At 42.7% G+C, this 15,324-nt stretch overlaps 1 protein-coding gene across 1 annotated transcript in view; it reads left to right on the top strand.

Annotated features, from left to right (window-relative positions):
* The window catches only part of Lrrfip2 (LRR binding FLII interacting protein 2), a 98,377-nt gene that overhangs the window by 21,076 nt on the left and 61,977 nt on the right, over positions 1–15,324 (top strand). The window lies entirely within an intron of this gene.

Here is a 15,324-nt window from a genome sequence, read left to right as displayed (position 1 = left end):
AGGACTCTTATTTATCAGATATCTGTAAGATATTTGTTAGGAACAAGACATTATAGTTGGCCTTTCACAAGCTAATAAATGTGTCCTGGTAATGTGTTCTTAGAATTGGATCCCTTCTGAATTTGATTCTCTGAGAATTCTTGAGATTAATTTTTTATTATAATTATGTGGGTTCTGTATGTTTCAGGCACATCACATAGGATACTTAGAATTTTGGAGTTCTGAAAACTGTGGTAAGGTTCACTGGGGCCTCATAGCTCCCAGAGTTACTGGGTGAATGTTGACAGAAACTGCAATCTGAGGTTGCTTTTTGAAACATTGTAGTGGACATTTATTTACTTGTTTATTTTTTGTGGTTGTCTTTTGAGAAATTGTTTCATGTAGTCCAGGCTGGCCTTGAACTCCCTCTATAGCCAAGGATGACTGTGAACTTATAGTCCTCTTGTCTCCACCTCCCAATGCTGGGATTACAAGCATGTGTCACCATATCTGGTTTATGTGGTGCTGGAGCCAGAGCCTAGGGCTTTGTCCATGCTAGGCAAGCACCACCAACTGAGCTGGATCCTGTGTTTTGCTGGACTCTGGGCCTTGCTATTTACCAGCAGAGCTTCTAGGTTGCTTTTGTTTGTATTTGTTGATAACTTCAGGCAGTGTGGGGTGGAGAGGATGGAGAAATGGGATGGGACACTGCTTTTGGATTCTTTGAAGCATCTCCTGTTGTATTTGGGCATTAGGGTAGCTCTTGTGTTTCAGACTCTGACTGTAGCTGCACACTTGACCTTAGTAAAGGGCTCATTTAGGGTTAGCATTGTTTCCTCTTGAAAGTTAGTTAGCGTTTGAATTATGAATAAAAACATTTAATTGTGTTTTTATTTGTATGAAATGCCAGGCTAGGCAAATCCATAGAAGTTAATGGATTGTGATACAAGAACTCGGAGCATTAGGGAGTGATTTCTCAGGTGTATGGGTTTCTTTGTGTGTGTAATGGAACCTCCTGGAATTTGATAATAGTGATGATTGTAAAACTCTATGATTAGACTAAAAACACTGAATGACATACTTCAGAAGGGTGAACTTTTAGCAGGTATATATAAAACTATTAAAAACTTTTCAGTTAGGTAAGTTGGCAGTGATATCCCTTAGTTTTTTAAATTTGAACTTTTTTGCCTTTTCTCACGTAGCCTACTAGCCTGGTCTCAAATTCCCGATGTAAACCTTAAAATTCTGACTCTCCTGAGTCTGTCCTGTTCCCCCACTCCCATTGTAAACACTGATTTGCGTCACCACACTCTTTTAAAGTTACTTCTTCTTGTGTGTGCACAAACATGAAGGGCAGAGCGTCTTCCTCAATTGCTCTTTTCCGTGTTTTTCATTTTGAATGTGTGTGTATGCCACAGTGTGCCTGTGGCGGTCAGGCCAGCTTTCAGGAGTCATTTTTCTCTTCTTTCTGTGGGGTCTGGGGCTCAGAGTCACATCATCAAGCTTGTGTGTCAAATGCTTTTTTATTTATGTTTGAGGGAGGGTCTCTTACTGAACCTGGAGCTGGCCAGTTTGTCTCTCCACCTGCTCGGTGCTAGGTTACAGGTGTGTAATGCTTTTAATGTGAGTTCCAGGGACTGAACTCTGGTTTCCATGCTTGTTTAGCAAGCATTTTAGTGTAGAAGCCCAATTCTATAGAAGAGTATTTGGAGTAACATTATCTAAAAATTGAGTAGTAGAGTATTAAAGAAAAGTTAACTAAAAACTGGCTATAAAATTGCATTAGAAGCTAGGTATTTTTTTAAAACTAAAAATGGTATTTTAAAGGTGAAAAAAAAAAAAAAAAAACTCCACAAAAACCCAGTCCTTTCCAGTGATCATAAGTATTTACGTAAGTTATATACTTTTAGGTAAAACTTAAAATTACTGAAGTGTTTGGTTTAAAATTGGAGGTGGATTAGGGAGAGAGTTAAGTGGTAAACGACCTTGTCCCACACCCTGACATGTTCATATCCCAGAAACTCATGTAAAGAGTCAGATGTGGTAGCAAGCATCTGTAATCTTTTTACACTTATGGTGAGATGAAAGGAGGAGGCAGGAGGATTGCCTGAAAACTTGAGGGCCAGCTAGTCTGAAGTACATAGTGCAGAGACCCTGCCTCAGCAAGGTGGAGGGCAGGAACCACTCTCAGAATTGTCCATGGAACCTGCACATGTGACCTGGAGCATATGTGTACATACCACTACACCACTACCAACACACACACACACACCACCACCACCACACATGTGGCCTGGAGTATATGTGTGTAATACACACCATGCATACATGCACTCTAGACATGTGGTCTGGAGCATATGTGTATATACCATACACACTCACTTATACACACATACCCCTACACACATGCCCTGGAGTATATGTGTATAACACATGCGCACGCACACACACACACACACCCCTACCCCTATCTCTACATATGTGCCCCAGAGCATACATATGTGTATATACACCATACACCACATGTACAGGGAAATAGAATCAATTTTCTACAAATATGTGATCGTTTACCCTCCCCTCCCTTTTTTTTTTTAAACAATTATATATGACGAGTGGTACCTGAGAAGAAGTTGAAGCCTCTAGAAAGGATTGCGGCTAGCCATTTTTTCTGTAAATATATTTATTATTATTTTTAAGAATCTCAAATGTATTCAACATATAGTGCTCATATCCACCCCTCATTACCCCCAGCTTCTCCACAGCACCCCCCCTCTCCTTCCCAACATCATGTCCTCTTTTTTTTTTTTTTTTTTTTATTTAAATGACCCACTAAGTGCAGTTAGTGCTGCCTGCCGGAGCATGGGCAACCTAGCAGGGATCACACCCCTGAGAAAACTAGCTCTCCCTTTCCCATCGGCTGCCAGGAGATTTCTAGCTAGGGTGGGACCTCGTGAGTGCCTCCCCAGCTATGCAGAAATGTTGACTGGCTTGATTTTGGTAGGTCTCGGGTGGGCATCTCCAGCTGCTGTGAGTCCCTTAAGTGTCAAGGACCCTGTTGTGTCTAGGAGACACTGTTCATAGCAGTCTTCCCTGATTCTGACTCCTAACAATTTTCTTGTAGGCAACCTTGATTCTTTTTAGTGACTGTGTAATATTCCATTGTGTGTGTACTCTTTTTATTTATATGTTCATCTGCTGGCTCTGCTTTATTGGATTACCATCTATTGCCTAAGGACATAATAGCCATTCAGGCATCTAGGAGAACCGGAAGTTTGTGGGTTTTGATTATAGGTTAACATCCTAAGGAAAAGGGTACAAGAAGGTGGATAGGTAAAAGGACACTTTCTAGCAGTGGTTTATGGCAGGGCAACCATAAGAGCTGGTCAGAGCTGATGGTAATATTGCTACTCTCAGTAATTGATTTATTTTTAGGTCATGGTAAATAAAAGATTAAAAAAAATTTTTGGCAAATACAAAAGCTTTCTTAAAATGTGAAAAATTACTATAGTCAGCAGGAATTATGAGTATTAATTCCAGCTTTCATTTAAGGCTATAGCTTCTTTTTAAAGCAAACATGAACTTCGGTTTTTTATTTCTCTGTCTATGCTGGGACTCACTAGGTAGACCAGGCTGGCTTCAGACTTACAGATTCACCTGCTTCTGCCTTAATAAAGGCATCTGACACCACTTGGCTGTTTGTTTGTTTGTTTGTTTGTTTGTTTTTAAAGACAGGCAAAAATTGCTTGCTGGCTGGCTGGGAGCTTGCTGTGTAGACATGGTCTGCCACACCTGGGAATGTTGGACTTCAGCACACATTTATTAAGCACCTATTGTGTGTGGACACTGCTATGTTTAGAGGGTATGGAGTTGATGATTCTAGCTTTGATTCTGGAGAGGAAGTAGACACTGAAGACCATGTAGTGGAATCTTCCTCAAATTTCAGATACTTAGCAATTCTTTTTTGTCTTGAAAACTGGTTATCTGTATGCTGTAGTCACTTGCGTTCTTAGAATTGAGGAAATATGTAATATGTGTATTTATAACTTTGTTAAGTGCTTTGAGAGAACAGTAAACAGTTTCGTTAAAGAGTGTGCCACAGGGGACATGTTTGAGGGCCTTGGGAAGGCTTCCTGGGAGGAAATGGCCTTTCACCTGAGGTTTGAAGGATGAGGGATATTCCCCCAAGGGAAAGGGAGTTGTCCGAGAACTTTTCTTTGCAAGCTTGTGAGGCTGAGGCTGAAGGATTGCAGTAGCTAACATTTATTCAGTGTTCACGTTGCACCCTGTTTCAGTACTTTAGCGAATAGCTCCAGGCCTTTTTATGTATCAGTATTTCATTGGTGACCAATATACAAGCCATGGAGGCATCAAGCAACCTTGCCAAGGGCATGATGGGTTAGCACTGGAATGTCCCATGGCTTATGTCCTCTTAACTATGGTGCCTCTAGTTATCTTGGGGTGACAACTGAGACTGAGAAGAGGAATTAGCTAATCAATTTAGTGGTTTGCAGCTAGGGGCTAGTTTTGTTCTTTGGGGATGTTTGGCAATGTATGTAGACATTTGTGTCTGTCACAGTGAAGGGTGGTGTGGGGAAAGTGCCCTGGCAGCCCTGGGTAGAGGCTGAAGCTGTCGCTCAACTTCCCAGAGCACGGCTCAAGCGTTAGCAGTGATGGGGCTGACAACCCTGGCGGTGGACTCTCAAGGATTATGTTTAGGAGATTTAGTCTGTCCTAAAAGCTATGGGGAAACATTGAAGGTTTTTTGCAGGGGAGTGACATGATCAAAAGGATGACTTACTATAGGTTGGAGATTGTATCAGAGAAGAGACACCAGTGGGTGCAAGGAGGTGAGTCATGAGCCATGGGTAGTGGGGTGGCTGGAATGAGGAGCTAAGCAGTTGGTGCTCTGTGAATGGCTATGGATGGGTGGCAGAGACAGGACTCTGTGGCGAATACATCTGGATAGATGGTAGGGAGCATGAGAATGGGGGGAGGGAGCATGATTGCATGTTGGCATGTGTTGTATTTCAGGTGGCTCTGAGATACCCAGGTGAAGTTTTCAGAGGGTGGTTTTGAGAATACTGACTGGGAGCACAAGGGCAAGAGGTGGGCTTTAGCGAATTCTTGGTACTTGGACCTGCTGTTGGTATATTGAAGTTACTGAACTCAGTGTGTGAACACCATCATCTAGGGAGAGAGGTGAATCCTAAAGAACTCCAGGACAAGTTAGAGTTTTATCTTGGACATGTGTCTTTCTTTATATATTTGATTCAGATTATTCTGTTCAAATGGATTTGTCAGAAAAATAATTCCATGTAATTCAGAATTACTTCTAGTTGTAGTTAAAACATGTTCTCAGTATTTATGAAACAGGAGTCAATTTTTCAATTATGAGAAATTATTTTTTTTGTTTTTTCAAGACAGGGTAGCTTTGGAGCCTGTTCTGGAACTCACTCTGTAGACCAGGCTGGCCTCGAACTCACAGCGATCTGCCTGTCTCTGTCTCCCGAGTGTTGGGATCAAAGACATGCGTTACCACTGCCATTTGAGAAGTGAATGCTTTTCCATTTCTACCCAGTTTAAAAAAAAAAAAAAAAAAAAAAAAAAAACAATCAAAATCTCCTCCTTTCTGTGAAGTAAAGTTGTGACTTTACCCAGAATTCTTTTAGGTGCCTTGGTGCACAAGTTGAGCCAGTCTGTTTCTTCCTCACCCTTAGCTGAGGAGAGAAGGGAGATGGAACTGAAGTGCCTCTTGCTAGCAGATCTACCACCTCCTGCCGGCTGTCACTGACCAGGAAGACCAATCAGTATTGCTCTCAGTATCTCACTGTCCCTTGATTTATTGCTGTCAGGAATTAAGGGAGCATTATTATGCGTGGCTGACACATTCACCTTTGCCGTTCATACCCTTCAATACCCGTACTGTAAATGGGAAGACACTGCTGGCAGCACCTCCCCAGTCCACGCTGACTCACATTCCCTCCCCGGTTAGATTGTGTCATTGCAGAGCCAATGTTTGCTTTTCTCGGGCTATTAGTTAGTTTGTATCAAGACCTTGGTAACTAAACTTCTTAACCTTAGATTTCCTTTCTTATTTGGTAAGATTGTTCTTTAAAGATTGTTTTTGCTGTCAAAAGGTCTCTGAGTAAAATGATGAAGTAGTTGCTTGACGTTAGGAAAAGATGAGTTAAAATTTCCAGATTTTATTCTTTTGGTTTTATCCAATACACATTAGTGCTTATGTTCAGAAAAATTTAAATATGTGTCCTCAAGTACCAGAAGCTTTCTTAAAAAGTGGTTAATACAATACATTTCAAGATCTCATTAAGAAAAATGATATCTCACATTTTGGATTGAAGGGAAGTTGCTAGGAACATGGAGTAATAACTTCTATTTGTTAATTTGGAAACCATGGCAACACAATAAATATTATGTCTCTTAATTTGTCTTTCAGTGTTCTTTTGGCCTGAGTGCCATGGAAGAATAAACAAAATTAACATAGTAAACACAGTACGAGCTACCTGAGTTAGTCATTTTTCTTGAGTGTTTCATGTGGTTTTTTTTTTTTTTTTTTTTAAGACACAATGTCATTATGTAACCCTGGCTGACTTCAAATTTATGCTCTTCCTATCTTGAGCTTCTAGGAGCTGTATGAAAGGCCCTAGTGAGTGAGAAAATATTCACTCCAGGTCAGACTGGTCTTAGACTCATAGTGGCCCCTGAATTTTGTACTTTGAATCCCAAGTATCTGCTGGTACAAAGATGTGAGCCAGGTAGCAGAATGTGGAGGGATTCTGGGCTAGTAGCTTGTGGCCTATAGTGTGTACAACAGGAGGAGGTGATGCTGGAGGAATGGGGCCTGTCAGGAAGGGATTTTCCTGCTGAGGAGTTGGCACTGACTCTGAAAGCTGGGGGGCCACAATCAGATTTGACATCCAGGGTAATAACCCTAGCTACCATGGGATGTGTCTGGAAGAGGGCAGGTCACAGCAAGAAAGTGGTTGTGTGCATCTTGTTGGGAGATGATGAGAGTCGGAAGGAAGGTGATGAGAGGGGAAGGGGAGGTTTAGGAGAATGGCAAATGTGGAGACTTGTGGGAGCTGCGTAGTTGGGACTCAGGGACTGAGTTGTGGAGGAGGCTAGGAAAAAGGGCAAGTCTTCATTTTATCTTCTGGGCAATGAGGCAGTAATAAAACAGTAAACAAGATGGGGGCTTACAGGGAAGATTATGCAATTAGTTAGGGACTCATTGAGTCTGAAGTTCTTGTAGAACACTATCCATTTTTAATAGCCTGTTAGATCAGTATGGTGGAGAGAAGCCTGTCTTCTTGGACATAAAGATTTGCTAACTTTTGTCAGCTGAAGTCAGTATCACCCAGGAGAGAAGACAGAATGCAAAGAGCAGGAAGTTAAGCTCGGAAACTCTGGCTCTGTTTAAACTTGAAGGATCTAGAAAAGAAATGTGTGTCCACACAGGATTCTGAAGGAGGGCTGTTAGAGAACACAGAGGAAAACCAAAGGCATTGGTGCTACAGGATGCCAAGAGCTTTCAGGAGGAATGAGGGGTTAGTGATGTCAGCTCTTCAGAAGTGAGATAAGAACTTAGGAATTCCACTGGGTTTGGTAGTTAGAGGTCATTAGTGACCTTTGCCTGAGTAGTTTCAGTCCAGTGATTTGGGAAGAAGCCAAACTGTAGTCATTTGAACCAAGTGAGAAGTGAGGAGGGAGGTATGTGAAAATGTGGCTGCAAAGAGAAGGCTAAATCTGAGCTGGGATGGGGACTTGTTACTCTTTAAAGATGGAGAGACCTTATACTCTCGGTGAACCAATAGAAGAAGACAGAACGGTGGAAGTTTGGAGGGGGTGTGTTTAGAGTGGCGGTCTTGGGATAGCATTGACCTGAAACAGGAGGGATGGGTCTTCAGTGGGACTTCAGAGAAAGGAAGAGAGACAGCATAGAGACTGGGAGATCTGTTCTGGGCGGGAAGATGTGGAGGAAGTGCCTCCTTCAGGCCACAGACGGTATTTTCTACTTCAAGCACACCCTTAGACACATTTGAAAGATTCCTTCTGTTGTGGAAAAGCATTGGTACAAGAGGAGAAATACCTCATGTAGAAGAAAGAGAAGAAAACCTTTATTGCAGAACGTTCTCCATGGAGAATGAAAACCATTGACATTGTGTTTCTTAGAAATTCTCCTTCTGGTTTATTTGAAACAGTCTATAGTGGTATGACAGTTGAGTGGTACTGTTTTGTTTCTGAAAGATTCTTTGGTTCCTTGTATACTTAGAGTATATATGTCCTAAAACAAAACAAGAACATATATTTGTGGTTCATTAGAAACCGTATCTTGATGAACTTACCCCAATTTATAGACTGTATGCATGTTTTGTAATTGGTTAACTTTTTGCCTCCAAATTGTTAGATACTAGATTCAGACTACTAAGTAAATATATACCCATGTTCCCATACCAGAATAGTAGTCTCAAGTGAGATGTGCAATAAGGATTTTATCAAAGTAAACAGTGAACACTGCCCAGAAGATCAAGCAGGTCTGTCCTTTCTTGTCTAGCCAGTGAGCAGAGTTTATAACAGGATTGACAGGCCTCAAGGGAGCCTCTGATTGGAATGCTACAGGGAACCACAGCAAGTTTAACTTAGTTCCTGTGCCTAAAGCAGATACAGAATCCACATTTAAGATGCAGAAAGCTGGTGAATGCTTTTAGTCTGAGAAGTTTTATCGTACTTGTTCTTGGGGTTTCAGTAGGTTGACCCAATAGTATATAGCCAGGAGTCTTGGGGAAGGGAGAAACTGAAATTAGAACTGGGAAGCGTTGAAGGTGCCAGGTGAAAGTGGTAAAAGCTGTTGGGAAGAGGGGAGTCTGTTGGAAGGAAACCAGGCATGCATTTAGGAGGTCCTGAGGCTTGGGATTGACTGGGCTGGGGTGGGCTCCATTGCTGGAGACTGGAGACTTCAGAAGTAAAGCTGCCCACTGATTGAGGGTGGAGTTGGTTTCACTCACTCTAGGTTTTCAGATAGCTCATCCTCTAGTTGGTAGAAGTAGGGGCTTTGTTTATGGCTGAGAAGTCAGTTTGTGATGCTGGATTTGAGGCCTCATTGGCTCACAGCTGAAACTAGAATCAATGATGAGCACAAAGTCTGGGCACAGTCAAAGGAGATTATCTGCACCTGGGTAAAGGAGTGGCCTGAGAACCAATAGGACCAAACTAGTGCAGTTCCCAAGAGAAGAGAACCGCACTCATTTGAAAACCGCACAAAGCAAACCTCTGGTTTGCCTGAGGAGATGGGCTTAGACTCTGTATAAATAGACAGGTTAGAGTAGCATGGTTAAGAGCATGGATTATTGCGTGAGTTTCAGGATGTGGGGATTGGCTCTGGCATTTGCTAGTTAGGTGATATGATTTGGTCTCTGAATCTCAGAGGTTGAGTTTTGAATTGAGAAGCAACCAGCCATCTAGCTTTGCCTTGCTAGAAAGTCAGTGCTCAAATGAGGCAGTAGTGTGAGATCTCATTTTGTTCACTCTCTGCAAAGTGTGGCCTTTGTTTATTTGTTTAAAATGGGATCTTGCTGGATTCAAATTCCTGTGCTCAAGATCCTCTGGTCTCAGCCTCCAGACTAGCTGGGACTACTATAGTTGTGCCCTATGCCAGGTGCCAGTTTGGGTTTTGATTGTGAGGAGATTATTCTGATAATATTGTTTAACTTTAGCTAAGGTTATCCCTTAACAGACTTGCCACAGTTTGAGTTGGATTCTGTTCTGTTTTCATAAGCTTGTTTCTCAGACTTGTTCCTGGGCCGTGATGTTCAAAGGATTAATTAGGCTTTATTTAGTAATTGGTCCAAGAAACGTTATGTATTTTGTGTCCTCTTTGAGATCCCTAGTGTTTGTTGTTATTAAATATTTTGACTTAAAAAGAAGTTCAATCCAATATTTCCTAAACTGCCTATATCATAAACTCTCCTTATACACTAATTTTTGTGAACTGGAATTTTGTATATTTTAGTATTTATTTAGCATCCCCCCTCTTGCTGTTTGTCTTTCTCTTTCTTTGTGTGTTTGTGTGTACTTGTGTGTGTTTGAGATAGACTCTCATGTAGCCCGGGCTGGCCTCCAGCTTACTATGTAGACAGGATGGCAGATTCTGATCTCCTGCCATTGCCTCCTGAGTGATGGGACTGCAGGTGTCTCCACACCTCCTAACTTAGGTGGGTTTGTTGCCTTCAGTCTTATCTATTCAGAAAGCTTAATTTAGGGTCTAAGTCAGTGGGTGGAGTGATGGCTCAGTGGCTGAGAGCACTGAGTGCTCTTGTAGATTCTCAGCACCACATGGTTGCTCATAGTCTATAACTCCGGTCTCGGGGTTTCACACCGTCGTCTGGCCTTTGTGGTCACCTCTTATGCAGGGTGCACAGGCATACATAGAGGCAAAACACCCATACAACATAAAGATAAAAGTAAAGCTGGGTGTGGTGGCACATACCTTTTATCCCAGCACTCGGGAGGCAGAGGCAGTCGGATCTCTGTGAGTTGAAGGCCAGTCTGGTCTACAGAGCAAGTTCTAGGATAAACCAGGACTAGACAGAGAAACCCTGTGCCCCCAAAACAACCAACACACACAAAACAAAATAAAACAAAATGATACCATTCAGTGACCAATGCGTGCACCATTTTAGGATATTGCATGCTTTTACAGTCTGTTTACTGGGACGGACAGTCAAGTCATCTTTTATCTAATTGCAAAGCATTTCATAAGCTCCCTGAGAATCCCTTTTAATTAGTACTTAGTTACTCCCTATCTCTTTCATCCCTGGCAACCAGTAGTCTAGTTTCTGTCTGGGTAGATTTGCTTATTCTTGTTGTTATAGAATCATATGTCACTTTTTGTATCTGTCTTTTACTTAGCAAAGTGTTTTCAAGGTTTATCCATGCTGCAGTCTGTGTCACTCTTGTGTTTGTTTTAATGGCTGAGTAATAACCCATTAAATGGATACCCCACATTTGTCCTTTCGCCAGTTGCTGGAATGTTGGTTATCTCTGCATTTTGACTGTTATGAGCAAAGCTGTTGTGAACAGTTGTGGGGACATATGTCTTCATCTCCCTTAGGTACACATCTAGGGTGGATGCTGGGTTTCTGATAACTCAGTATTTAAATTCTACATAAACAGCCACACTTTTCCTAAGCATTTATATACCACTGTACACCTCCAGAGTGCTGCTTGCATTCTGATCCCTCCACAGTCACTTTGGTTTAAGAACACTTTGTTTTATTACAGCCACTCTAGTAGCTGTGAAGTGGTGACTCGGGGAATGTGAGGCCTTTTACTGCCCCCCCCCCCCCCCCCCGCCTTTCTCATTAAACTGATTGTTATTTTCTTTTTAAACGAGTTTCACAATTTGTGACACATTTTTGGTCAAGTTCTTCCCAATAATAAGCACTGACTAAAAACAACAGCAATGACTCAAAACTCCCATATACACACAAACAAGGGTCTACACAACATTCTTTCTTTCTGAAGGTTTTTCCAGGCCAATCTTCTATGAGATGTTCTCTTTCCACCGATTAGGAACAAGTGTTAGGGATGATACTCTGTCTGCTCCTGGGCTCCCTGGGTGCAGTTGGTGGCCTTCCCAGCTCTGATACATTACTGGAACATAGTCAGAGAAGCATCTTAACACACAGAATTGCTGGGACCTTACTGATAGCTGCTGCACCAGCTTTCTGGAACTGAGGGCTACCTGCCAGCTTTGTACCAGAGTGTTGATGAGCCTTCTCTTAAGCAAACTTGCAGGCGGTGAATTGCATCAGAGTCCAGAGCCTGCACTGATTTGGCCTGGATGGTTCAGGATAATCGTGAGCACTGAGGATAGCTATTTCCAGTGATAGGTGATTTCTTTGCTGTCACTTGCAGCATTGCCAGGACAGACATTTGATGGACAGCTCTCTCAGGAGTAGCTTCACTCAAAGCCTCATGGTGTATTTCAACACACCTTGCTTCAGTTGTGATATTGGCTGGAGAAAGGCAGCCACCACACTGTGTTTGAGAACTCTGATTTCCCTCAGCTCACAGGACCATATCAACACCATCAGTTTTGTAACGTTGAGGAAGGACGGGCACAGAGGCTTATGGTTGGACAAGTTGGTGGCAGGGTACAGTCTATGCCCGGTGTGGTTTCACTTGCTTTACCACCTTGTGAGTGACGTTCCACCCAGTGAAGGCATGCTAGCACTTGACTTAGACCAGGGATTTGGCCCAAATGCTATGGTGTGAGCTTTGTGTAGCTCATTTTTTAGTGTAAATGCTGCCTTCCTAAAAAGAGCTTTGTCCCTCTTCTGGCCGTTGGGACCAACAGTCAGTTGTTTCATACCAAGTGTATAAGCTAGAAGGTATGCTCATGTGACAGCCAGCTTTTTTGAATTTCGAGACAGGGTTTCTCTGTGTAGCCCTGACTGCCCTCGAACTCTGTAGATCAGGCTGGCCTGGAACTCAGAGATCCATCTGCCTCTACCTTCCAAGTTCTGGGATTAAAGGCCTTCACCACCACCATCCAGTGTTCTGTCCGTTTTTTGAGAGCCCAGCTTTAAATTTACCAGTGTCAGCAGCAGCAGTTTAGACGTCATAGTCAGTCTGTAGTGATGCACCTGTCATCATATAAAAGTCTAAGCTCTAGGAAGTCAGTGATAATCACACAGCACTTGCAGGTCTCCAAAGCCCACAGATGTCACTGGTGATGGCTGCTCACGCCCAGCCCTCATTTTACCCTAAGACCCAGACTTACTTGAAGGAGCCCTTTCCCATCTCAGCACCTACTTCACATGCTTTCATTTTTTTTTCTGAGATTTATTTTATGTGTCTGAGTGTTTTGCCTACATATATGTGTACTATATCACACCTGGTGTTTAAGGAAGTCAAAAGAGGGTGTTAGAGGACCTGGAACTAGAGTTCCGGATGGTTGTGAGCTGCATGTGGGTGCTGCATGAGTAACAGAGCTCCTAACCGCCGGGCTCGCTCTCTAGCCCATACTTCACAGGGTTTTAAATGTTTTCTTTTTGCTCCACCACATTTGCAGTTCAGCCGGGTAGTAGTGTTACACTAGCCCGAGTCTACGTGTCCACTAATACTGATGTTGGTAGATGAATCTCCTTTCCCATTTTGATTTAGGTAATTTTCATGGCATGGCATCTATAGTCTGGTAGCAAATTCATTGCAAAAACCTCAAGATCTCTCCATGTTCCCCTGCTACAGGACCTGAACTGCTGAGTTCAAATGGCCCTTCTGCCTCAGCCTGCTAAGTAGCTCTCTGAGACTAACTGAGATTACAAGTTCATGCCACAAGAAGACAGTCTCTGCTTAGTCCAAGCTAGCATAAACTGGATGTGTAGCCCAGACTGGCTTTACATTCACAACTCTCCTGCCTCAGCCTCCTGAGTACTGGGATTACAGGCACACACCATCATACCCACCTCTAGTATGGTTTTAATTTTAATGGAATGATTTTCCCCTGAATGTTGCAGCTCTCACTTCCTTAACTTCCAAATGTCCATAATGAAAAACCCTGCTGGCAAAGGGAAAAACCTCCTATTACAAACTTCCTCAGACCATAGTACCCGTGTGGGTCTCCCCTCTTCCTAGTTCTTTCATGGTGGTTGTTAGGGTTCTTAGGTCAGGGAGCATGCTCTGTAGATTCAGGAGGGGTCTGGGTTGGGGGTGACTAAGACCTATGCTTTTTGTTGCCATTTTATTTTTCTCCCTCCCCCCAATTTTGTCAGCAGTGTAGTTAAACTCTGTCCAGATTGTTTTTACCTGTGTCCCGTTTTTCTGCTTTGCTTCTGTGCCTGTTCAGTGGGCATTACACCCTTCCTCAGGGTTCTTGTGCCTCATATTCGGGGCACAGCAACCGCCATCGCTTCTAGAAGCCTGGTCGTGTGACCCAGCTGCACAGGGTACTTCTCAACCTGAGTTTCCAGCTCCTCATTTTTTATAATAGCATTAGGAGCTGAGGTCAAAATTCTGAATACTTATGATTTCATGTATTATGACTACTTCTGAATTTAGCTAAAACCTTTTTTGGTAAAATCTGCATGACATAGGCTTTACTGTGGTAACCGTTTTGAGTATGCATTCCTGTGGCATTATGTACATTTATGTTTTTTAACCTTGTCATCTTCTGCAGAACCTTGTCATCTTTCAGTGCCCAAACTGTCCCCATCAAACACTAACTCCTCACCCCCTTCTTTCCAGCCCTCCCACAGTCTGTCCCTATGGGTCTGATCTTAGGTACCTTGCATAAGCACAAGGATCCGGGTCTGCCTTATTTGATTTAGTGTCTTTACAAGATTTATCCATGTGGTCATAGCTAAATGTCTTTCCTTCCAAAGGACTGAATATGATCCAGTCAGTATGTCTGTAACATAATTTTCTAATTCATCCGTTAATAGATTCCTTGGTTGTTGTCACTTTGTGGTTTTGGGGAATATGACACTGTAAACATTGGTATATAAATGTCTGTTTGGGTCTCTGTTTTTAAGTCTTTTGTGGCTGTATCTCTTAGTGGAATTATTTGTATCAAATGCTCTTTCCGTGTTTTGTTTTAACTTTAGTTTGAATGTAGTTACGTTCCATGTATTTTGTGTATATAAGAGAGGTATGCAGCAAAATAAATCTGCAGGAGCTGTCCCATGGGTCGCATTCTGGGGTGAAAACCCTGCAGTTTCTCCCTAGAAACTGCTGTCTGTGCTCATGACTGCTTAAAACATGGCAGAGATTTGAAAGTTCCATGTCGCACATCGAGCTGCCTATGAATTTCCACGATACTCTTGCCTTTACCTGAACTGCACTTGATTGTTATTTAGCATGCAAGTTGTGGGGTGCCAGGAGGTGTGCAACTCTAAAAGGTTTTATGTGTGCGGCTGGTTTGCCTGCATGTTTGTTTGTCTGCTACTTGTGTGCTTGGTGCCCACAGAGGCCAGAAGAAGGCATCAGATTCCCTGGGACTTGAGTTACAGACAACTGTGAGCCACCATGTGGGTGCTAAGAACTGAATTCAGATCCTCAGGACAATCGGCCAGAGTTTATAACCAGTGAGCCTTTTCTCTAGCCACCCCCCCCCCTTTCTTTTTAAATAATTTTAAACACATTGTGTGTGTGTCTCCTTCCACCATGTATGTCCCAGGATTGATTGTCAGATTTCGTGACAAGGGCCTTTACCTGCTGAATCATCTCCCTGCACCGCTCCACTCCTCCTTAAAGACAAGGTCTCTCTCTATAGCCCTGATTGGCCTGGAGCTCACTATGTAGACCAGGCTAGTCTTGAAATTTCAT

The sequence above is a fragment of the Phodopus roborovskii genome, unplaced genomic scaffold (genome assembly GCF_943737965.1).
Source record: "Phodopus roborovskii unplaced genomic scaffold, PHOROB, whole genome shotgun sequence".
Classification (NCBI taxonomy): Eukaryota; Metazoa; Chordata; class Mammalia; order Rodentia; family Cricetidae; genus Phodopus; species Phodopus roborovskii.
This window is presented reverse-complemented; position numbering and strand designations above follow the sequence as displayed.